The sequence below is a fragment of the Lactuca serriola genome, chromosome 9, assembly GCF_051521515.1.
Source record: "Lactuca serriola cultivar US96UC23 chromosome 9, Lser_US96UC23_V15, whole genome shotgun sequence".
Classification (NCBI taxonomy): Eukaryota; Viridiplantae; Streptophyta; class Magnoliopsida; order Asterales; family Asteraceae; genus Lactuca; species Lactuca serriola.
Window position 1 is genome coordinate 178,107,240 of NC_136416.1, and position 24,377 is coordinate 178,131,616.

Genomic DNA, 24,377 nt, shown 5'->3' on the forward strand with positions numbered 1-24,377 from the left:
GAAAACACGTAAACTAAGTGAAATTAAACACGACCTCATCTTGGATGCTTGTGATTTTCTGGAAGATGGTAAATGTATTTTGTTGAGAAATCAAGGAAACAAAGGAAAAAAACCTTTTCCTTAAACGATCTTAAAATAGATTTGCAAAGCATTTAATAGGAAGAGCAATCAAAGTGTAGCCACTGTGGTACTGTGAGAAATGAGAAATATTAGCATCTAAAAGTACTTTTCTATCGACCAATGAGAACATTTTTGTATACATCTTGATTGCCATTATTAAAGATAAAGATATCTTCGTTTTCAGCATTGCCTGCACTTTCCTATATTATTGTTTGTATCTCCAGAGTTTTGTCTAGAACTAAGTGAATAATTGAATAGTCTTTTATCATACCACACAAAAAATCGATTCAATTTAGAATAATACTAAAAATGTATGTATCTAACAACGGTACTCCACTCCTCCTAATGACACCATCTAATAGATTAATAAGGTGTAAAATTTCTTCGTTTTTGTGTGTACCAAAACGATCATATATGAAACTAGAAGCTCAATATACCAAGATCATACTTCAACTACTTTCTTAAAATACAAAACTTTTATAAAACTAACAAGATGTTAGAGACATAAAAACATAACCATATTAAAATGAAAATGTCTCTTTGGAAACTAAGGTGCATTTTAAAAAACCAAAGCGTTTGACTTCATTAATGAAAATAGCTCTATCTTCACTCTCGGATCCATACCATATTTAGTATATCGATTTCCCAATATAACCTTTGAAATATGCAACCTTAGCTTGATCATGTATGAGAAACCTCAATTGGCTTATCTGCGTTCATCCATGGATTATCCATACTACCCTTTTATCGTGTCCCTATTATTAGCATATGGGACTTCACTTTGGGTAAGGTCACCACTCACTACCATACTTGAATGATTATATCTAGAACTGGAAATGGAAATGACATCTTTATATTTGAGTTTACCTTACTGAAATGATCGCATGGGTTTTCTTCTCCATCTCCATCTCCATTTGATCAAAGGGTAAAACTGGAACAATTTAGCAATTTATGAAAAAAGTAGTAGATAAGGTATTTGTTGCCTTTGTAATGAGCAAGTAGCGTATCAAATGCTTCTTGTACGAATTATTCAATTTTGAAGCTACAACGCCCATGTAGTACATAGGAGCCAGACTATGATACCGTTCTTGACCCACCGTATCCCAGATCTTGAATTTCAATATTGCATCATTCACGTTGCAAAAAAAAATGTTGCTTCAATCATTCATTCCTACCACCACAAAAACAAACAAATGAAATCAACAAATGAGCACCAAATTCAAACCCAATAAAGTCAATGAAAAGATATGACAAATTGAGATAATCAAAAATCAAACCTGTAATTCTAGAACTTGGCCTTTGAAAAATCGTAACACGAAACTTGATTTACCAGCTTCCATGTCCCTAAGCAAAACCTACAAATGATCAAGAAAGTTGAAACTTTAAAAAAAATATATAAATAATATAACAAATCAAGAATATAATGAGAGATGATGATGATGGAATTTAATTACCAATTTGGTGTTGAGATTATTTTGTCCTACCGTCTCCATATTGATACAATCGAGGGAGAATTATCTTTCAATTCTGGAAGGAAGCGAGGGTGTCAAAGAGAGAAGGGAGGGAGAGAATAATGGTCTGATTGGTGGATGTCTAGAGGAGAAAATGCAGAGGTAGAGCGGAGCACTTCAAAATTTTAGGGTATTTTGTTTTCCCCCTTAGTTGTTAAAGAGGTTGGATGAGCATTCTTAAAAAAATTATAAAACAACGGCAATTTTAAGACATGTAAATATATGGCATTATTTTTAAGATACTCACTTTTGTGTGTCATAAAGCAAGTGTGTGTCATTAAGAGCCTATATTATAGTCGTGGTATAACATCCATAAAATTCGAGCCAATTTAAAACTTTTTAAATCATTTAAAACCATTCAGTCATTACAATTTGTTTTCAACTTAGTTTAAACAACAGAGTTCGCAGAAATCATAATCATCAATCAAGGAAATGTACGGTCACGCCTTCGCCTTCCCGCGGCCACCCGCTGAACCTGAAACAATAAACTGAAACTGTAAGCCCGAAAGCTTAGTGAGCTACCCCCTAAATACCAATCTCATATAACCATAATCATATCATATCAAAAAATACAGAATAACATGCATAATGAGTCTTCAGCCAGACTGGACCGCCTCGCAAGGTCTACAGCCTATCTGGACCGCTCCCGAGCCTTCGGCACGTCTGGACCGCCTTGTAGGGCCTGCAGCCTATCTGGACCGCTCGCTGGGCCTTTGGCCTAACTGAACCCCATTGCAGGGCCTTCAGTTTATCCGGGTTGCTCTGGGTATGTTGGCCTTCAGCACAAAGCAGGACCGCCTCAACGCAACCCCCAATCAACAAACATGTGCACATACATATCATACGCTAACATATATAACATATAATCATACCGATCTAACAAATCACTAACACAACAACCATCTTATAACCAGGATACCGACCTATTCAGTCACTAACATAACATCATCCTAACTACCAGGATGTAGATCTAGCAGATCAATAAATATATCAAGCAAATACCCGGATACAAATCCGATAAAGGGTTGGCCATAGTGCCTTAGACCCTGTTGATATAGTGAGGATAACTCACCTCAAAACTGACACGCTGAAGTGATAAGCTCAACTCTCAGACCACCTTCAAAAATCCACCACCTATATCCACCATAGAACCATATCCATAAATTTCCAATTTCCAAAAATACTCCTAGAAGTCAAATAGTTAACCCTTAGTCAACGTCCAAGTCAATGGTCACGGTCAACAGTCCATGTTGACCTTAAGTCGTCGAGTTCCTTGCATAACTCGTCAACTGGCTGAGTCACTAGAGTGACTCGTCGAATTCCCTGATGTTTGCGGCCGTAAACTCTCAACCGCAAACTCTTGACCGAAACCAATCCAGTTGAAAACCCCTTGACCGTAAACTCCTTGGGCGACTCATCGAGTTTCCCTGTAACTCGCCGAGTTCATGCGTCCCAAAAGTCGATAAAACCCTAACTGACTCGCTAAGTCACCCTACTGACTCCTCGAGTCCACAACAATCTTCATCGGACTCACCGAGTTGACCATGCAACTCACTGAGTCCCTTCAATCCAAAACCAAATAGATGCTTATTAAGCCACCTTAAGGTTCGATATTACATATCCAACTTCCCAAGGCATGTTTATCACGTAAAGTTGCAAATTTTACGTGCATGCAAGGCTCTAAAATCTTAAAATGACAAAACCATGCTTGTAATGGAGTTTTACACTTAAGGAGGAGTTCATACTTTCCAAAGCTGAGAGCTTTGTGGACTTAGAGACCAAAGAGAGTTTAGATCTGATGTTACAACTTCTGATATGAGCTCGTACTTAAGAATAGCTTCATTATATGCTAGAAAAGCCTTAATATTCACCCAAATGAGATCTACAAGGAAATGACGTCAAGATAATGACTTGATTCCTTCAATTGATGCTAACTGAGGTAGACACGTTCCTTGCTTCTTGTCACTTGTTCTTCAAGCTCTACCCACCAAGAATCCTCTTCCAAAGCTTAAAATACACAAATGGAGCACATACACATATTAGGGTTTGCTGAGCTCTCAAGGGACTGTAAAGAGGCCAAAGGAGGCTAATGATCCCTTAAATAGGGTGCAAAACACCGAAAATTAGGGTTTCATCCTCCAGATCCTACTCATCGAGTCCCTTCTTGGACTCGGCAACTAGGTCACTTAAACACATGGACCAACCCGTTGCTACTCAAAGAGTCAAGGCACCCAACTTGTCGAGTAGACCTTGAAATCCTGAAAATTTTAACCTTAAATCAATACTTTGGGAATTGGGGCGTTACAATTCTCCCCCACTTGTGAACAACTTCGGATAGTGCTCCCGCATCTCTGGCTCCGGCTCCCACGTCCACTCGGACCCTGTTCGGTGCTCCTATTATACCTTTACCATCTGTACCTCCTTGTTCCGTAGAACCTTCACCCTTCTCTCTAGAAGGGCCACATGCCTTTCAACATAATTCAAGTGCTCATCGACCTGAATGTCATCCAACGATACTACCGCCTCCTGATCCATGATGTACTTTCGCAATTGCAAAACGTGAAAGGTGATGTGAATCCCAACCGAACCTTTTGATAAGTTCTATCCTACATTCCACTTTGCTAACTTGACAAAATCCTAATGACCCAAAGTATCAGAAACTAAATTTTGCTCTTCCTGAAGTGAACCCCTTTGTGCTGACATGATATTTGTCCCAAACCATCATACCAAATCAATCCACTAAAATGTAAACACTTATGCTTGGCCCAATCAGCCTCGGGCTGGAATACCAAACATAGCAGGTCCAATCAATTATAGGGTCTGGTCATCCTCAAGATGGAATAACCAAGATTGGAATACCTCTATGAATATAACTCGGGTCTACTCATAACTTGAGATCCAAGGATCTATCCTTACGTCTCATCCACCATCCTCAAATTTGTCACAACCGAGTGCAACTCCCCCGAATCTTCAACAATACATCCAATCCGAACACGCTCCTACAAAAGACATAACCAACACAATCTCTATGCCGACGACCTATGACTGGAATACCCTTACATGGTCCTCAACATAGGTCTGGATTGCCTCCAAGCCCATATCATGAGTCTAGTATGCCCTTTTCGGCCCTTAGTTCATGACTGGAATGCTCCCCATGACCGATCGACACTACTGCCGTCACTTCAGTTGCCCAAAACTCTGATCCTATAGATATCCACTTTCCTCTGCTGCTTGAAGGGCCTAATAGATGCCCCTCTCATCAACAAACAACATAACGATACAAAAACTTCTACCACCCATGAATCCCAAATCATAAACCCACTTCAACTCTTTCTTATACCATGTGATGTTTCTCTGATGAAGACGAAACCTCCCTGGTCCCAAATTGCCTGCCCACTACTCAAAACATCGGAAACCTCACCGATTACTGAACCAAAAGACAAACAAGAAAAGCAGTCCCACGCGTCTCCCGAAAAGAAAACCGACTGGCTGGACTTGCTTCTACCCCATGCCATCAACTTCTGCTAACATAATGAATGTTACATGACTCACGTAAGCCTTACCTCCTACCCAGTCTTCAGCGACCCATCTCTCCTCACTTAACACACACTATGGCTCTTTCACAGATGAAACCAACCCAAGACACATCACAATAACTCAAACCATCATCAACATACCTACCACTAACGACCGACCAGCACGACACTCATATTTAACCCATATCACCCCTTCGGGTTGGAATACCAACATGTCTAATCAATTCAACTATCGATTTGAAGTTCTCAGGGTTTTTTGGCCTACCGCCTCAACCTTACCACTCCCCTTGAGTCTCCATGCCTACAACTTTTAGTCGGCCTGCACCGGGTATCTTGGCCTATTGCATAGAATAGGACCACCTCAACCCTATCCAGATGCCATAGACGATCATGAGAAAAATCTGACCCGGTTCCCAGAACCTGAAGGACAGAACATTCTAATCCCAAGTCTTCCTAAAGCTGATGGATACCCATTCGGGTCTACTCCCAGTCCCCAATTGGAGTATTACCCGATCCAAGAAGATTAATCTTATGAGACACTCTGAACTGATGAGATCACCAAGATCCTCTATACTCCATCCGATCTCTAATAACAACTTTCGATCAAACCAAAAATACACCAGAGTCTTCAACCTACTCCAGCAACAAGTTCAATACCTGGGGAAAGACCTGCTGATTGCTATAGCATAGTAGCATACTCAATACCCACACATAGATCTACAAACACATACAGAGTCTTCAGTATGACTGGACCGCCTCATCAGGCCTTCAGTCTATCTGGATTGCTGTCAGAACCTTCAGCATGTCTGGACCACCCCTGTGGGCCTTCAGCCTATCTGGACCATTCTAAACTATTGAGTATCTCCCTAGAACACCCATCTTGGTGATCATTCCCATGCAAACTGTTCTCACTCACTTGGGGTTCCGATCTCCCGATCCATTTCGTGGACTCTAACTCAGGCCTGACCCTAGGCCTCATGTCGATCGTCCACCCTCTAGGAATTCCATGGTCTGCCCCCTGACCCATGTGTCTACCACATACAGTGAAAAACCTGCACAATCGTGCTGAATGCACTGTCGAGCCCTGGCAGCTAATAAAACCCTTAATCTGTCAATCCAAAAACCCTCAAATTCGAGCACACCCTTGACCAAATACTTAAACTGAACTCAATTCTTGACTAGAACTCCAACCTAGTTCCCCAAATTCTGCTATCAAGCACCAAGAGGACATGTTTCTTACGCTGGGAAGTTTTGCCGAACCCCGAATCAACACAACCCTCAAACCAAGCAGCCACTAGGGCCTCCGTTTTCCCTGTTAGGTTATGAAACTTATCCCCGTTTCAAAACCTCTCCCGCTCGGTATCCCGAGGTAAATCCCCCCCCCCCCCACTTAGATTCGGCTAAGCCTTCATAATACATGAAAATTGGAGGATTCCAAATCCTTCTCACATCCCAACGGTAGACCCGATGACAACCAACTCTTTCCCGCTAGTGCTCCATTACTAGCCAATCCTAATTGATCACACACTTCTATGAACCAGATGAACACTTCCTGAACCCCAGTGAAACCGATAGTCACTAATGCTTGAATGACCTCACACTCAAGTCCTGAAGACCACAAGATAAATGCTCCATCTAATACCTCGACGACGAGCTACTTCCCTCAACGCTTTAGTCCGTCAATCACTAACGGTTGCTAAAACCACTGAATCCTGATAATGCTGAATAACCCTTCTATGGGACCCTATCCACAGACCTCCCACATAATACCGCTTTTTCAAAGGCGTTACAAACAAGCTTCCCCCTTATGGGCTCTAAAAATCATTCTCTTCAGGGTTCGCACCCTAACTCACTTACCAGCTCAAACATCCACAGCTGAACAACAGTAGTTGAAACAACCTCTGCCCTAAGCCGGGATATAAACTACTCCCAAGACATAGTCTACAATCCAAAAAGTGCAATAGGTCACATAATCAATCCTTACCATCTGATACAAGAGATCCAAGGCAAACCGGACCTCACAATTACTTATGGCACATCGACCCACCTACGCTCACCGGCGCTGAAGTAATATTGTTGCCTATTCTTGCAACCAGCTGAACCCGAGCTGGAATACAACCTGATCCTGCGGCATAAGCCTGCTCACTCCTTCAAGCTCGAAAAACTGAGAGGCCACAATCCTTTCCCTACAAAACGATAATCTAATCCCTCAATTAACCATTCCACTTCCAGCTTCAAAACCCCAACTGAATATTATCATCACTTCTTTCCAGAGTTCCCTTGACTCACATTCCAGCCTCGAGCAAACCGGGAGCCTCAAATCTAGAAACTCATGTACTAGCCTCTCCCGCTCAACCCACGGAAGTATAATGAGTAAAAATCATCTTTCTGATCCCAAATAACTGCAGCCCTCTGCTCATCAGAATATATACTAGTAAGAAGTCCCGGTACCGGAAAACTTGACCAGCTCCTCTCCCTGCCGTCATTATTGCCACGAAAGTTGTTGCGTCATCCGTCTCAGCAACGCCCAAATCTGACTTCGTATGAGGAAGTTGTGAATTTTCTAAGATTTGGCACAGCAGTGCACCACCCGAAACTCGAATTTTAGTTCGAGTGCTTTTTGGCCTATGCGACCTAAATGAGAGTTTAATATCTCATTAATAGGAACTCAACGATAAAAAGATAGACGAAAACGGAGTCCATATGAAGGACTTACGAATTCTTCGCGGTTATTTAACAGTCTAATCTCCTCCTACTATTAAATTTAATATTGGTCGAGAATTAGCCGACGAAGTCAACATGAAAGTTGTAGATCTTATTTATACCTACACGTGGGTATAAAGAACATTGAAAATAGAGCTCGTATGCGAAACTTATGAATTTTTGAAAATTGGCTGATTTCCACCCTATGTGCGATGCCACGTGTCAGTACCAGGCTTTGACTTGGAGCCCAATATGGCTCACGACGTGAGCATCATAAAACTCATGATGTGATTGACCCTCCAGCCCCCTATAAATAAAAGGTGAAGCCCTCTTCATTCCTCACACCTCCTATCACTTCCCTCTCTCTCTCTCTAGAACCTCTCTCTAGCCCCGAAACCCCCCGAAAAGCCTAGGGAACCTTCCTACCATGAGGCGGAAGCCCCAGAGCGCCTGACGGATCTGAGAAAAGAGCCTTTCGACTCGGGAACGCTGCTTCAGCGGAGCTCGGTATCGAGAAAAAAAAACTGCTGTAAGTGAGCTACGCCTAACCTATCTTTAGTATAGCTTATGTTTCAATATAGTAATATTATTAGGACCTTATAATAAATATTTGGGCTATTATTATGAGTCATATAAGTGTCATTATATTATCTTTTTAACCACTCACGGTACGGGGAATCTGGTTTGGAGGGCCGCTTGGGTTGCTAGATTTAGAAGTGCTATATGCCAAAATAATCCTGCCCTCCGATGTTCCATGTCTGGCCCCTGTCTGTACATAATGGGTGAAGTGTATTGTTTAACGCTTATATAATATTAATAATAGCTAGACTATTAATTAGTCTCGTCAAGCATTAGACTAAACTCTAGTGGTAAGGACACTAGGTTTTTTCCGAGGGAAATTGTTTTAACTGTAATGAAGTGCTGTCCGAGTGCCAAGTCACCACCTTATCAAGTGAGTGCATAGTTACTTTCAGTGTACACATAGATATGAAGTGTTTTATATAAATTACGTGCTATGTGTGCATATTATCTATATACTTGTTATCTATGCTAGATGAACAATTTTATACATGTTTAAAATGATTTAAATTGTATATGTATTTTATATCTACGAATATGTTGGGTAAAACATGGGTAGATGAACAAGGAGGGATGAAAGGGGATATAAGTAAACATTGGTGACTATGAGACTTAGTGCCTAGACCCTGGCGACTATGAGACTTAGTGCCTAAGCCCTGGCGACAATGAGACTTAGTGCCTAGACCCTGGCGACTATGAGACTTAGTGCCTAAGCCCTGGCGACTATGCGACGTAGTGCCCGTTCTATAAACCCTAGAGACTATGAGACTTAGTGCCTAAATCCTGGCGAATATGCGACGTAGTGCCTGTTGTATAAACCCTGGCGATTATGAGACTTAATGCCTAAACCCTAGCGACTATGCGACGTAGTGTCTGTTGTATAAACCCTGGCGACTATGAGACTTAGTGCCTAAACCCTGGCAACTATGCGACTTAGTGCCTGTTGAGTAAACCTGGCTACAATGGATTTCGTGCCGATTCCTTAGGATCATCCTTAGGAACGAATGAACGAGGAATAGATAATTCTTAGGGTAGATCGTTAAGAGTAAAGAAGATAATGGGGATGGGTAATTGGGCTAACTGCTTGATAACTAAGCATAATAATTATATTATTGTGGGTTGAAAACCCTATGTACTCACCAGGTTTCCCAACCTCACCCACTCAGTTTATTTATATCACAGGTGTTGATATGAAGTCACATTACACTGAGAGATTATGGAGATATAAATCACTAGGGATAATGAATGTAAGTTCTGTTTATGCTTATGTTATTGTATCGACGATGACATACCAAATGTTTTAAAATGAATAAAAATACTTTTCTTCGGAAATGCTTTGCTAACGTATTTATCATGTTTTACTGGGAAAAAATTCCGCAACATTTTTATTAAAAGAGGTACTCTGATTTTTATAAAGCATAAAAAAATCGTTCTTCTCTATCCATGAAAATGGGGATGTCACATGAAAGACCTAATCATCTCTGAAATCTGTCCCCGAACGATCTCGATCACCTCTTCCTGGTTGATCTCTCTGACACGATCCTCTGACAATACTGGCCTATCCTGGCTGCCAGCTCTCGATCCTGATCCGGATCCGGTCTCAAAATGTCTCGGATATCCCATACAATAATAGGGAACTAACTTCCAACTAAACCACAGGGGTTGTGACTTCCTTGCTACGCGTATGGGTCATGTGCTTTCAGTAGTACGGGACCATACTACCTTCCACACCTACCCAATATACATATACATAGCGAGCGCACAATCATCACTCCTATAGGAATGCTAAATATCTCATAACTGGCCTCCCGACCTCTCACTACCCACCCATCCACCAACTGCCACACGACCCTCCATTGGTGCCAGTTAACTATTGCATGAATACAATCACATAGCACACGGCTTAAACAATCCTAGACGAAAGGATTTAATCACACAATGGTTGGACTCAGACAAGAGTTGCGCAGCAGGACCAATTCCCTTACCCTAAGACTATTTAACCCATGTAGCATGTGACTTGGAGCATTCATCCAATAGTTAATTCACACACGAAAGAGTCATACAACAATTAATGAGGTACTCTACATAAGATAAGGCATCAAAGATCAGGAAATTCTATCATGCAGTTCCTGAAGATCCCTAGCCTAGTACTGGCTCCGGCTGATCGTACACTTCGCATCCTCTTTTACTTATTTTGAAATCCATTTAAAATTATTTTGAAAATCATTCCTTGATTTGAGACTGGATTCACACGAATGTTCCTCCAATTCACTCAAACCAAGGCTCTGATACCAACTTATAACATCAATAAAATTCGAGCCAATTTAAAACTTTTTAAATCATTTGAAACCATTCAGTCATTACAATTTGTTTTCAGTTTAGTTTAAACATCATAGTTCCCAGAAATCATAATCATCAATCAAGGAAGTATACATTCACGCCTTCTCCTTCCCGCGCCCATCCGTTGAACCTAAAACACTAAACAGAAACTGTAAGCCCGAAAGCTTAGTGAACTACCCCCAAAATACCAATCTCATATAACCATAATCATATCATATCAACAAATACCGAATAGCTTGCATAATGAGACTTCAGCCTGACTGGATCGCCTCGCAGGGCCTACAACCTATCTAGACCTCTCCAGTACCTTCGGCACATCAGGACCGCCTCGCACGGCCTGTAGCCTATCCGGACTTCTCGTTGGGCCTTTGGCCTAACAGAACCCCTTTGTAGGGCCTTCAGTTTATCCGGACCTCCCTGGGTATGTTGGCCTTCAGCAAAAAGTAAGACCGCATCAACCAACCCCAATCAACAAATATGTGCACATACATATCATACACTAGCATATATAATAGATAACCATACTGATCACTAACACAACAACCATCTTATAACCAGGATACAAACCTAACCGGTCACTAACATAACATCATCCTAACTACTAGGATGCAGATCTAGCATATTAGTAAACATATAAAGCAAATACCCAGATACAAATCCTATAAAGGGTCGGCCTTGGTGCCTTAGACCCTGTTGAGATAGTCAGGATAACCCACCTCATAACTGACGCGCTGAAGTGTTAAGCTCAACTCTCGGACCACTGTCACAAACTCCACCACCTATATCCACCATAGAACCATATCCATAAATTTCCAGTTTCCCAAAATGCTCCTAGAAGTTAAATAGTTAACCCTTAGTCAAAGTCCAAGTCAATGGTCAAGGTCAACAGTCCATGTTGACCTCAACTCGTCGAGTTCCTTGCATAGCTCCTCAACTCGTCGAGTCACTAGAGTGACTCGTCGAATTCCTTGATGTTGGCGGCCGTAAACTCTCAACCGCAAACTCTTGACCGACACCCATCCAGTTGAAAACCCCTTGGTCGTAAACTCCTTGGCCGACTCGTCGAGTTTCTCTGCAACTCGTCGAGTTCATGCGTGCCAAAAGTCGAGAAAACCCTAACTGACTCGACGAGTCACCCTACTAACTCCCCGAGTCCACGACAATCTTCATCGGACTCGCCGAGTTGACCATGCAACTCGATCAGTCCTTTCAGTCCATAACCAAACACATACTTATTAAGCCACCTTAAGGTTCCATATTGCAGATCCAACTTCCCAAGGCATGTTTATAACGTAAAGTTGCAAACTTTATGTGCATGAAAGGCTATAAAGTCTTAAAATGACAAAACCAAGCTTGTAATGGAGTTTTACACTTAAGGAGGAGTTCATACTTGCCATAGCTAAGAGCTTTATGGACTTATAGACCAAAGAGAGTTCAAATATGAAGTTACAACTTCGGATCTGAGCCCATACTCAAAAACAGCTTCATAATATGCTAGAAAAAGCCCTAATCTTCACCCAAATGAGATCTAGAAGGAAATGCGGTCAAGATAATGAGTTGATGCCTTCAATTGATGCTACTGATGTCGATTTCTGATTCCCACACGTTCCTTGCTTCTAGTCATTTGTTCTTCAAGCTCTTCCCACTAAGAATCCTTTTCCAAAGCTTAAAACACACAAATAGAGCACACACACATGTATTAGGGTTTGTTGAGCTCTCAAGGGACTATTAGGAGGCCAAAAGAGGCTAATGATCCCTTAAATAGGGTGCAAAACCCCGAAAAGTTAGGGTTGCATCGTCCAGATCCTACTCGTCGAGTCCTTTCTTGTACTCGGCGAGTAGGTCACTTAAACATGTGGACCAACCCGCTGCTGCTCAACGAGTCAGATGTCACACCCCAAAACCGGAACGACGGAAACGTTCTGGGGTGGATGACGTCATGTCAAGTATCACAACACATACATATAGTAATCAAAGTACAACAAAACATTGCATTAATAGAATAATTTTACATGGTTACATTACATAGTATCAAAGTAATACAAGCAAAATATATAAAGTGCAGCAAGGTACTTAAGCCATCTTCATCAGCAGTTCCGGGGATGTACCTGTCTAATTGCTGACCTGAGATTACAAGTTATTTGAAAAGCGAGTATCAGCATTTTTACAAATGCTGGTGAGTTCATAAGTATTTAATGTCATTTAGTCAAATAACTTTAATAAGTAGTAGTTTAAGTGGTTTCAGTGCAACAGTGTTCTTTCCAGAAAATCCTATATTTTCTTTAAATAAAGCAGCCTTCTACCAAGACTGTTCAGTGTAATGTGGTCAAAGGTAGTTTTCCCTCAATTGCTAGTATTATCAAAATACTGAATTTGATTATTAAAGAAAGCAAGAGACATCAGGGAGAAACATATGCCTTAGCAGTGAGGACTGCTAACTAAGGCAAAGAATCATAGACTCCAGGAGGGTACCGAACTGACGATAAGTCTGGTTCAGTCTAACAAAGGGGAGACATAGACCCCAGAAGGTACCAAACGAAAGGCACAGTTGGTAAGGTCTAAAACAGTGAATATAGACCGAAGACGATACCAATTGAAAGGTATCTTTCACAAGGTCAAAACAAAGACTACAGACCCCAGACAGTATCAAATGAAAGATACCGCTAGCAAGGATCGAAACAGAGACTATAGACCCCAGACAGTATCAAATGAAAGATACAGCTAGCAAGGATCGAAACAGAGACTATAGACCCCAGACAGTATCAAATGAAAGATACAGCTAGCAAGGTCAAAACAGCGTGACTCTGAAAAGTGACATCAGAATACAGTGTAAATTGCTGACGAAATACCGGTACCTTAAAGCCATGAATTATAAGGTAACCTAGGATACTCGTAACCATACTGACTAGAGTTCCAGACGCCCTGCAAGCATCTATATAATGTGACATTTGTCACCCCTTGGCTTGGTGAGCCGTGGACTGTAGCTAGCAGTCAGGGTGCGGGAGTGTCAATCCCGTATAGATCTATACACACAATGTCCGCTCTCCCTACAGGAGACTCTGGTTACCAACTAGACGACGGAGAAGGCCGTGTCCTGAAGATGCATCCCAAATAGTGGGTTTCTAATGAAAGTGATATACTAGCGGTAGAGACTCTTAACTGAATTGACTGAAGTGACCCGTATGTCTAAGCTTGTATACATAGTATATAACTAATGAATCAAACGACCTTCGGATGGACATCCGATCCCACCAGACCACATCTCAACGAAGAAAAGGAAATAGGGCGGACAACCTTCCTAAGTCCTTTAACCATTATTTATATGCGTCTACACAAGCACATACATACATCTAACTATGCTTGAGTGGGTATCAAGTAAAAGTGATTCTCGTGGAGTAGGAGTGTCTAGCAAGTGAAGTAAGAGCGGTCGCAAGTGAAGTATAAGTGTCGAATATGTATAAGCGCATCGCGAAGTGGAGATGACCACAAGTGAAGTAAGAGAGTATCCAGTATAAGTGAAGTAAAGTCGATCTCACATATAAGCGAAGTAGACTCGTACTACTAAGTGATAGGGTGAATAAGTGTAAGCGTCATCAGGTATAAGTGACTTCAGGTATACGCAAAAGCATTACAGAGTAGGAGTATAAAATAAGTATAAGCGAAGCAGCAGTAAATATCAATTAAAGTATTCATGAAAACCTTTGAAACTTTATTACTCGGGAAAATCGCATTTGTATTCTTTGATAAAATAGGTGTGAAAGCCTTTAGAAATCTTTGGGAATCTTTTATAAATCAGTTTGAAAATCAATCTTTGGTAAGTTATAAAAGTAAGAACTTGAACAATGTAAAAACCCTTTTTGAAAGCCATTTACAGTGTCCTACTCGGTAAAACAGCGTACAATGGTAAAACCTTGTGCATGCGGGTTATCAATCACATGTGATTGATATGATAACTGGCATGTTTAACTTGTAATCCCCCGCTATAAAACATAAAAAAACATTTAAAAGGTTCATTCAGGGGTATGAACTCACCTGGTGTAAGTAGGTCCGACGAAAGTGCCGCTTGGGCGTTCGGGGTCACGCAAGGACTTGAAAACACACAAGGACCTATTTTAACATATGATAACATATGTTCACACCCAATTAGCATATAATATACTAATTAAACAATTATACACACTCAAAGGAGTGGAAAACACTTTTGGTTGAGTGTTTGGGGTCCCGGGTAGCGTTTAAGGGTGCTAAGGGTCTCCTATTAGTTGTGGGACTTTGCTATACTCACATATCAAGTGTGTAAATGGATTTAAAACACCAACATGGACCAAACAAGGAGTTTACGGCCCAACCTAAGGGAGTTTACGGCCGTAAACTCCCAAGGTCATATTCTTGGGTGTTTGATGCTTCTAGCTTGTTCATAGAATTATTCCAAGCACTTTTCCTCAAAGGCATGAGTGGGTTTGAGGCCTCTAAGGGTATTTTATAGGAGTTTACGGCCTAGGAACTCTCCCAAGGGAGTTTACGGCCGTAAACTCTCAATCTTTGAGTTTAGTGAAGTTTTAAGCCCCTATTGCCTTTCTAGAATTTCCTTATGAAGTTTGATGCCATTTTGGGTGATTAAAACCAACATTTGAGGGGGTTTTGGGGAGTTTACGGCCTAGATAATTGCTTGGGCCGTAAACTCCAAGTGATCCCATGTTTCCTTGTGTTCAAGCCCTTAAATCCTTCCTAGCATTTTATAGAAATAGCCTATGGTCATTTGGGGGGCAAAAACTAACTTTTGGGCATGATTTAGGGTGTTTACGGCCTTGACCTTTGTCTAGGCCGTAAACTCCTTTCATTAAATCATTTTGGAGTGTTTCAAGGGTCTAAAATCAAGAGGATAAGTCCTTAAATTATGTAATAAGCCCTAGGATGAGTTTGGGAGTGTTTTGGGGCACTTTTGACATGATTTTGAGGAGTTTACGGCCTAAGCTTGTGCTTGGGCCGTAAACTCTTGTTTGAGTCCTAAAATCATGCATTTTAATGTTTAAACACCCCTAGGCTATATCCCCTAATTATTTCCAAGCTTATGGACAAGTTTAGAGGCATGTTTGGCACCATTTTAGGGGTTTACGGCCCTAGAATGTTCCTGGGCCGTAAACTCCTTATACCATGCCTTCTTGGATGATTTTTGGGTTATAAACATGAATCACTATGTTTAGAATAAGCTAGGGTAGGCGGACTTACAATTTGGAAGCGTTTGGTTGCGAATTCGGGGCGAAAACGGGTCTAGAGAGAGAGTGTAAAAAGTCTCCCATTTGACTCCACTCACCCATATATGGGGTTTTGAGTCGAGGCTCAGAAGAATTTTACCCGATACTGCCGTTAAACGGGGCTTTTGGTCGCACCCGATTTAGTGGTCGCAATAATAAAACTTGACATTTTCCAAGTGAATGAAAATGTGTGTCCTGTGTTTTTATTTCCTTTTATCACGACTTAACGGCATATTAAAGGTAATCAAATGGAAATGTTTATTAAACTGACGCCCTCTATTTAACGGAACTTTTATACAGTGGAATATTCCGTTAACGGTAACGGGGAAATGTAACGGGACAACTTGGGTTGTCACATCATCCCCCGTTAGAGGGAATTTCGTCCCGAAATTCAGGTCTAGGCAAGGAAGTAGGTATGAATGGCCGAGTAGGTAAGAGAGTACTTCCTATATGGTTCTCCTCGCATTCCCAAGTGAACTCTAATCTGTGGTTGCCATTCCAACAGACCTTCACGTACGGGATGCGAATTCCGTCTTAGATAACTAGTGGGCTCTAACAGATGTATCTTTAGGGTTAGAGTTCTCAATGGATTCTATCAAGATGATTGAGGCACTAAGAGTGTTGTCGGGAAGTCACGCATCAAGTCTAAGAAGTGGATCGATCGGGTGTGAATCTTGTGGTATATCCGAAGGTAGTAGCGTCCTGAAAAGGGGTTGGACCATGTTTCCATGAGTATTCTCGGATGGTCCTACGCTCTCGGAAGGGTAGAGTCTTTCAGTACTTAGAACATAGTGTACTTCTATGGCAAGATCATCACTGGCGTGATCGCCATTCCGAAGTTCCTAACGTTCTCTCTCGTACTGGTAGTGTAGTCCTTCGGGTTGGTTCTTAGGAATCTCAAGTGGTCTTCAGTTTCGGGTTTTTCTGCCAACTGGTTGATGGTGACATTCTAGATCGTCGAGTGGGTTGCGTGACTATGGTTATCGGTTTGCTGTAGAGGGTCTATCTCACGCATTGTGCAAAATGGACCTGCACTAACGAACCTTGAGATACGGAAACCCTGAGGGTCGGGGAGATAGGGTTTCACCAGACAAGTGTTGGACTATCTCGGGAGGTGGTTCTACTATCTCTGCGCGAAATAGTATTCGTGGAACACCTAATAGTCCAAGGAATCTCTAAGACTGTGGCTTATTCTAGCGTGGAAAGTGCGTGCTCCTGCATAACCCCTCAACTAACACCAAGGCTGGTGTCGAGTCTATAATCTCTTCGGGATCTGGGTCATGAGATTTAACGCAACTACCTTCGCACTTGTCCAAGTATTCTTGGCTGCGAAGGTTATCCTGTGGTTCTCGGTATCCTAGTGTTTACTTCGGAAAATATAATTCATCGTCTACAGGGCGACGACGATTTCCTCCTTGCAAGAGGGTGGAGGATGATAAGCACTACCTTCCTATAATTGGGTGGGCAAGGTGCCTGAGTAGTCAGAGCATCAATTGCAACTACTCTTCCGAAGGTTCTAAGTTTTCTCGGCCTAAGTCAAATCTAGTGAGTATAGGGTCTCCATCACTCGGGACTTTACTAGTTCATCCCGCAGTGGTTCTCTTTACTCCGGCTCCTATGTTATGGAATAGAGTGAAAGCGTCTTGCGAAGAGGTTCGTGGTAGAACTCATGCTTGGCTTAACCGTCAATACTTGATGGATGCCAGCAGTATTCCTGGTTATATTGATCAGCCTCCGGAGTTTTATTCTCTGGGTTCACGAACCTGAAGTGCGAGATGCGGAGGATCTCGCGGGGAATCCAAGAGGTATGCTTCGGATGGTTGTCGTCTTCTGAAGTATCTACAGTGTTGTTCACTTTGGTGTCTATCTGACTACTAGAGGTCGGTCAACAGCAAACAGTACCCTCTCCTGGGTACTTCGGGAGGTTTGAAATAAGAGAGACGGTTGACGAATCGCATTAGGTTTGATTATTTGTGTTAGGTTCGGGTTCGGAAGAACCTTTATTTGCCAATATGGCTTATGGAGAAAGCTCACAGCACTAAGAATGTACACATGGTTGCACGAAGTCAAACCATGCTCAATAGAGTCGTCGAAGTTGGCACACTTCGACATGATATAAAGTGAAGATTGATAGAGTCATGTGCCGAACAGGCACACAAGTTCTAGGCGTCTCAGGGTTTCGTCCTATGTATCCCTACCGCGGGTAATTGGACCGATTAGAGTCGACGTGGAACTATAGTGAGTTTTAAGTTCTTCCGAATAGAGTATATTTTCATGAATGGATTCTCACGAGGCATTTCTATAATCGCCTCACATATACTAGTCATGTATATTTAAGGTGGGGAGGACTGTTGACTGAGCGACTCCGCCCTAAATCCACAACCAAACGAGGAACAGGAAATGAGGCGGCATTCGCTCACTCTAGGTCTGTCCATCTCAAATATACATGGCCGTAACGTATATGTTTAGCCATCATAGTTTTACCTAATGAATTTTAAATTTTATAACAGTGCTGCGACTTTCGCCTTACTGGAAAGAATTTATATTTGAATTAGTCTTTTATTGTTCTTAGCTTAGTTATCCGAGATCGAGAGACGTACCAAAATCTAACGAGTTTCCTTGCTGCTTCTCCCTAAGCAGTAGTGTCAGGCTCCTTCTGTGTCTTTGTCTTTCTCTTCGGTTGGGCAGTCCCTCTTGAAGTGTCCCATTTTACCACATAGGTGGCAAACTGTACGGGTCGCCACATTGGTGGTTGATGTAATGAACTCAACCGGGGTTCTGCAGACGCGAGCAGTATGCCCCAACATGTGGCACCTAGCACAATAGAGTTCCCGGCAGGCACCATGATGATGGTAGCTGCACTTGCTGCAGTGGGGAAGGTCTCCTAGGTATGGTCTTCTTGAGGTCGGGAGGGAAGGATTGACAGAGGTATAGACTACCTCAACTCGTTGCCCTTCGGAAGGTCCTGGAGCCGAGGTACTTCCCTTCTCTATCTTGAGTTTTCTCTTTAGTGGGTTCAGTGGAGGTTCTTGGGTGGCTGAGTGTGGAAGTGTTGGTTGTTGCTGTCCATTGCCAGGATTGGAAATCCCGACAGGGCCCTTGCTAACATTGGTGTTGTTAGCATTCAGGTGAGCCATGACAGCTGCTACGGCTGCTGAGACTGCAGCTTGGAACGTAGCTTCATCGAATAAGAGGGCAGGTTTCTTGCTTGCGGATAGGTTACGCTTCTTCGGTGGCATGGTTTTTCCCACATGGAAAGGAATACAAGGTAATGAGAGACGATGGTTAACCCTGGACACTTCTGTCCTGAACGTATTAGGCATAAATTTTTCCCGTGCCTCGGGTACTGGTTGTCTGAGTGTCGACCTACATCCCTATGATGTAGTCCTGGTAATCAAGGTAAGAGTATGAGTATTGGAAAAAGGCCATAAGATGCGAATCGTTCCTACTAAGTTACCTTTATACTGGGAAAGGTTTCACTCTCCGGCCTGGAGAGGATTGAGAACGGTTTGGACGAAATCGTGGAAAGAGAGGCTCACAAGGGCAGATAGTTAAAATTCTCTCAATTAGAGATGCGGGGATCCGCCCTAATCGTGTATTTGGCAACGGGAAACGACGATTTACCTAACACATAGCGTGAGTAGTGTAACCACTAACTCACTAAATTGCATTATTTTAAGGGTGAATTATCGTGAAGAATACGAGGAAAGGACAATTCCTGGGTTCCATGTACTAGCTCCCCTGGTCTGCCTCGTATCTTTGACTGGAATCGGCGTTGGTTTCCTTCAGATAGTTTCCTAGGGTTCTCTTCTTGTATGGACATATTGAATTTCTATTCCGCCTTCCTTCTGATTCCAACTGTGGGTGTCATCACTTCACGATGGATGACTGGGAATCTCCGAAGTTTAGGCGAATCTCTCACCACTGTCCCTAAAAGAATATGGGCACTTGGTGCATTCAATAGTCTCAACCCAGTTCATTTATTTCCGGACAGGAAATCTTCTCAATGAATCTCCTCGGGGTCGGAATCAACTCTTCTATCAAGCACTGAAGTGGGTAGAGTTTTCTACAGGGTTCACACGAGAATGGAAATGTCTAAAGAATCCTAAGAGATTATTAACATTTCACTGTATGATCCATATCGAGTCCTGCTACGATTACACAGGGTATACAAATCATATATAGCTTAGATCCGATAGGCCTTCGAATATGTGATACTACTCCAGAACCACATCCCAACGAGGAAAAGGAAATAGAGCGAAACCACACATTCTTAGCCTATGGGGTCCTTATTATATATAACCTTGGGAGTACACCCTCTGTAGTTGTAGGTATATCAATAAGGATCTTTTTAGTTATTCACGCAAGGTTGTTTATAGATTCTAAAATACCCCTATGGTATTTTAATTCTTGTTTGATTCTTATCTTCTGAATTTCATTCTGGGATTTGTGTAGATCTTTTAGCATTCTAAAATACTCCCATAGTATTTTAACTTTATGTTTGGCTCTAGAATTCCTATTTGGTAAGTTTTAGACCTGCTGCACACCACTATCACTCCCGAGCACACGTTCGTCGCATCTCGGATAAATGTAGTTGATCAGGTTACATTTATCCCAACTTACGATTACATATCTGCCCAGGTTTGACTGTAGTGCTCAACATCCAAAGACTTTTATTATTGTTCTTCTTGTGATACTTTTGTTCAAGTGTTTAGATTCTGGATGTTATTATACTTTGGTAAAATATGGTTATATTTTAAAGTATAATTCTTGGTCAGAGTGTTTTATCCCATTGTATTTATAGGTTGTATATCTTTTATGAATTGATATACTTAGCTCACTATAAACAATGCTCTGATACCAATCTGTCACACCCCAAAACCGGAACGGCGGAAACGTTCTGGGGTGGATGACGTCATGTCAAGTATCACAACACATGCATATAGTAATCAAAGTACAACAAAACATTGCATTAATAGAATAATTTTACATGGTTACATTACATAGTATCAAAGTAATACAAGCAAAATATATAAAGTGCAGCAAGGTACTTAAGCCATCTTCATCAGCAGTTCCGGGGATGTACCTGTCTAATTGCTGACCTGAGATTACAAGTTATTTGAAAAGCGAGTATCAACATTTTTACAAATGCTGGTGAGTTCATAAGTATTTAATGTCATTTAGTCAAATAACTTTAATAAGTAGTAGTTTAAGTGGTTTCAGTGCAACAGTGTTCTTTCCAGAAAATCCTATATTTTCTTTAAATAAAGCAGCCTTCTACCAAGACTGTTCAGTGTAATGTGGTCAAAGGTAGTTTTCCCTCAATTGCTAGTATTATCAAAATACTGAATTTGATTATTAAAGAAAGCAAGAGACATCAGGGAGAAACATATGCCTCAGCAGTGAGGACTGCTAACTAAGGCAAAGAATCATAGACTCCAGGAGGGTACCGAACTGACGATAAGTCTGGTTCAGTCTAACAAAGGGGAGACATAGACCCCAGAAGGTACCAAACGAAAGGCACAGTTGGTAAGGTCTAAAACAGTGAATATAGACCGAAGACGATACCAATTGAAAGGTATCTTTCACAAGGTCAAAACAAAGACTACAGACCCCAGACAGTATCAAATGAAAGATACCGCTAGCAAGGATCGAAACAGAGACTATAGACCCCAGACAGTATCAAATGAAAGATACAGCTAGCAAGGATCGAAACAGAGACTATAGACCCCAGACAGTATCAAATGAAAGATACAGCTAGCAAGGTCAAAACAGCGTGACTCTGAAAAAGTGACATCAGAATACAGTGTAAATTGCTGACGAAATACCGGTACCTTAAAGCCATGAATTATAAGGTAACCTAGGATACTCGTAACCATACTAACTAGAGTTCCAGACACCCTGCAAGCATCTATATAATGTGACATTTGTCACCCCTTGGCTTGGTGAGCCGTGGACTGTAGCTAGCAGTCAGGGTACGGGAGTGTCAATCCCGTATAGATCTATACACACAATGTCCGCTCTCCCTACAGGAGACTCTGGTTACCAACTAGACGACGGAGAAGGCCGTGTCCTGAAGATGCATCCCAAATAGTGGGTTTCTAATGAAAGTGATATACTAGCGGTAGAGACTCTTAACTGAATTGACTGAAGTGACCCGTATGTCTAAGCTTGTATACATAGTATATAACTAATGAATCAAACGACCTTCGGATGGACATCCGATCCCACCAGACCACATCTCAACGAAGAAAAGGAAATAGGGCGGACAACCTTCCTAAGTCCTTTAACCATTATTTATATGCGTCTACACAAGCACATACATACATCTAACTATTCTTGAGTGGGTATCAAGTAAAAGTGATTCTCGTGGAGTAGGAGTGTCTAGCAAGTGAAGTAAGAGCGGTCGCAAGTGAAGTATAAGTGTCGAATATGTATAAGCGCATCGCGAAGTGGAGATGACCACAAGTGAAGTAAGAGAGTATCCAGTATAAGTGAAGTAAAGTCGATCTCACGTATAAGCGAAGTAGACTCGTACTACTAAGTGAGAGGGTGAATAAGTGTAAGCGTCATCAGGTATTAGTGACTTCAGGTATACGCAAAAGCATTACAGAGTAGGAGTATAAAATAAGTATAAGCGAAGCAGCAGTAAATATCAATTAAAGTATTCATGAAAACCTTTGAAACTTTATTACTCGGGAAAATCGCATTTGTATTCTTTGATAAAATAGGTGTGAAAGCCTTTAGAAATCTTTGGGAATCTTTTATAAATCAGTTTGAAAATCAATCTTTGATAAGTTATAAAAGTAAGAACTTGAACAATGTAAAAACCCTTTTTGAAAGCCATTTACAGTGTCCTACTCGGTAAAACAACGTACAATGGTAAAACCTTGTGCATGCGGGTTATCAATCACATGTGATTGATATGATAACTGGCATGTTTAACTTGTAATCCCCCGCTATAAAACATAAAAAAAAAACATTTAAAAGGTTCATTCATGGGTATGAACTCACCTGGTGTAAGTAGGTCCGACGAAAGTGCCGCTTGGGCGTTCGGGGTCACGCAAGGACTTGAAAACACACAAGGACCTATTTTAACATATGATAACATATGTTCACACCCAATTAGCATATAATATACTAATTAAACAATTATACACACTCAAAGGAGTGGAAAACACTTTTGGTTGAGTGTTTGGGGTCCCGGGTAGCGTTTAAGGGTGCTAAGGGTCTCCTATTAGTTGTGGGACTTTGCTATACTCACATATCAAGTGTGTAAATGGATTTAAAACACCAACATGGACCAAACAAGGAGTTTACGTCCCAACCTAAGGGAGTTTACGGCCGTAAACTCCCAAGGTCATATTCTTGGGTGTTTGATGCTTCTAGCTTGTTCATAGAATTATTCCAAGCACTTTTCCTCAAAGGCATGAGTGGGTTTGAGGCCTCTAAGGGTATTTTATAGGATTTTACGGCCTAGGAACTCTCCCAAGGGAGTTTACGGCCGTAAACTCTCAATCTTTGAGTTTAGTGAAGTTTTAAGCCCCTATTGCCTTTCTAGAATTTCCTTACTAAGTTTGATGCCATTTTGGGTGATTAAAACCAACATTTGAGGGGGTTTTGGGGAGTTTACGGCCTAGATAATTGCTTGGGCCGTAAACTCCAAGTCATCCCATGTTTCCTTGTGTTCAAGCCCTTAAATCCTTCCTAGCATTTTATAGAAATAGCCTATGGTCATTTGGGGGGCAAAAACTAACTTTTGGGCATGATTTAGGGTGTTTACGGCCTTGACCTTTGTCTAGGCCATAAACTCCTTTCATTAAATCATTTTGGAGTGTTTCAAGGGTCTAAAATCAAGAGGATAAGTCCTTAAATTATGTAATAAGCCCTAGGATGAGTTTGGGAGTGTTTTGGGGCACTTTTGACATGATTTTGAGGAGTTTACGGCCTAAGCTTGTGCTTGGGCCGTAAACTCTTGTTTGAGTCCTAAAATCATGCATTTTAATGTTTAAACACCCCTAGGCTATATCCCCTAATTATTTCCAAGCTTATGGACAAGTTTAGAGGCATGTTTGGCACCATTTTAGGGGTTTACGGCCCTAGAATGTTCCTGGGCCGTAAACTCCTTATACCATGCCTTCTTGGATGATTTTTGGGTTATAAACATGAATCACTATGTTTAGAATAAGCTAGGGTAGGCGGACTTACAATTTGGAAGCGTTTGGTTGCGAATTTGGGGCGAAAACGGGTCTAGAGAGAGAGTGTAAAAAGTCTCCCATTTGACTCCACTCACCCATATATGGGGTTTTGAGTCGAGGCTCAGAAGAATTTTACCC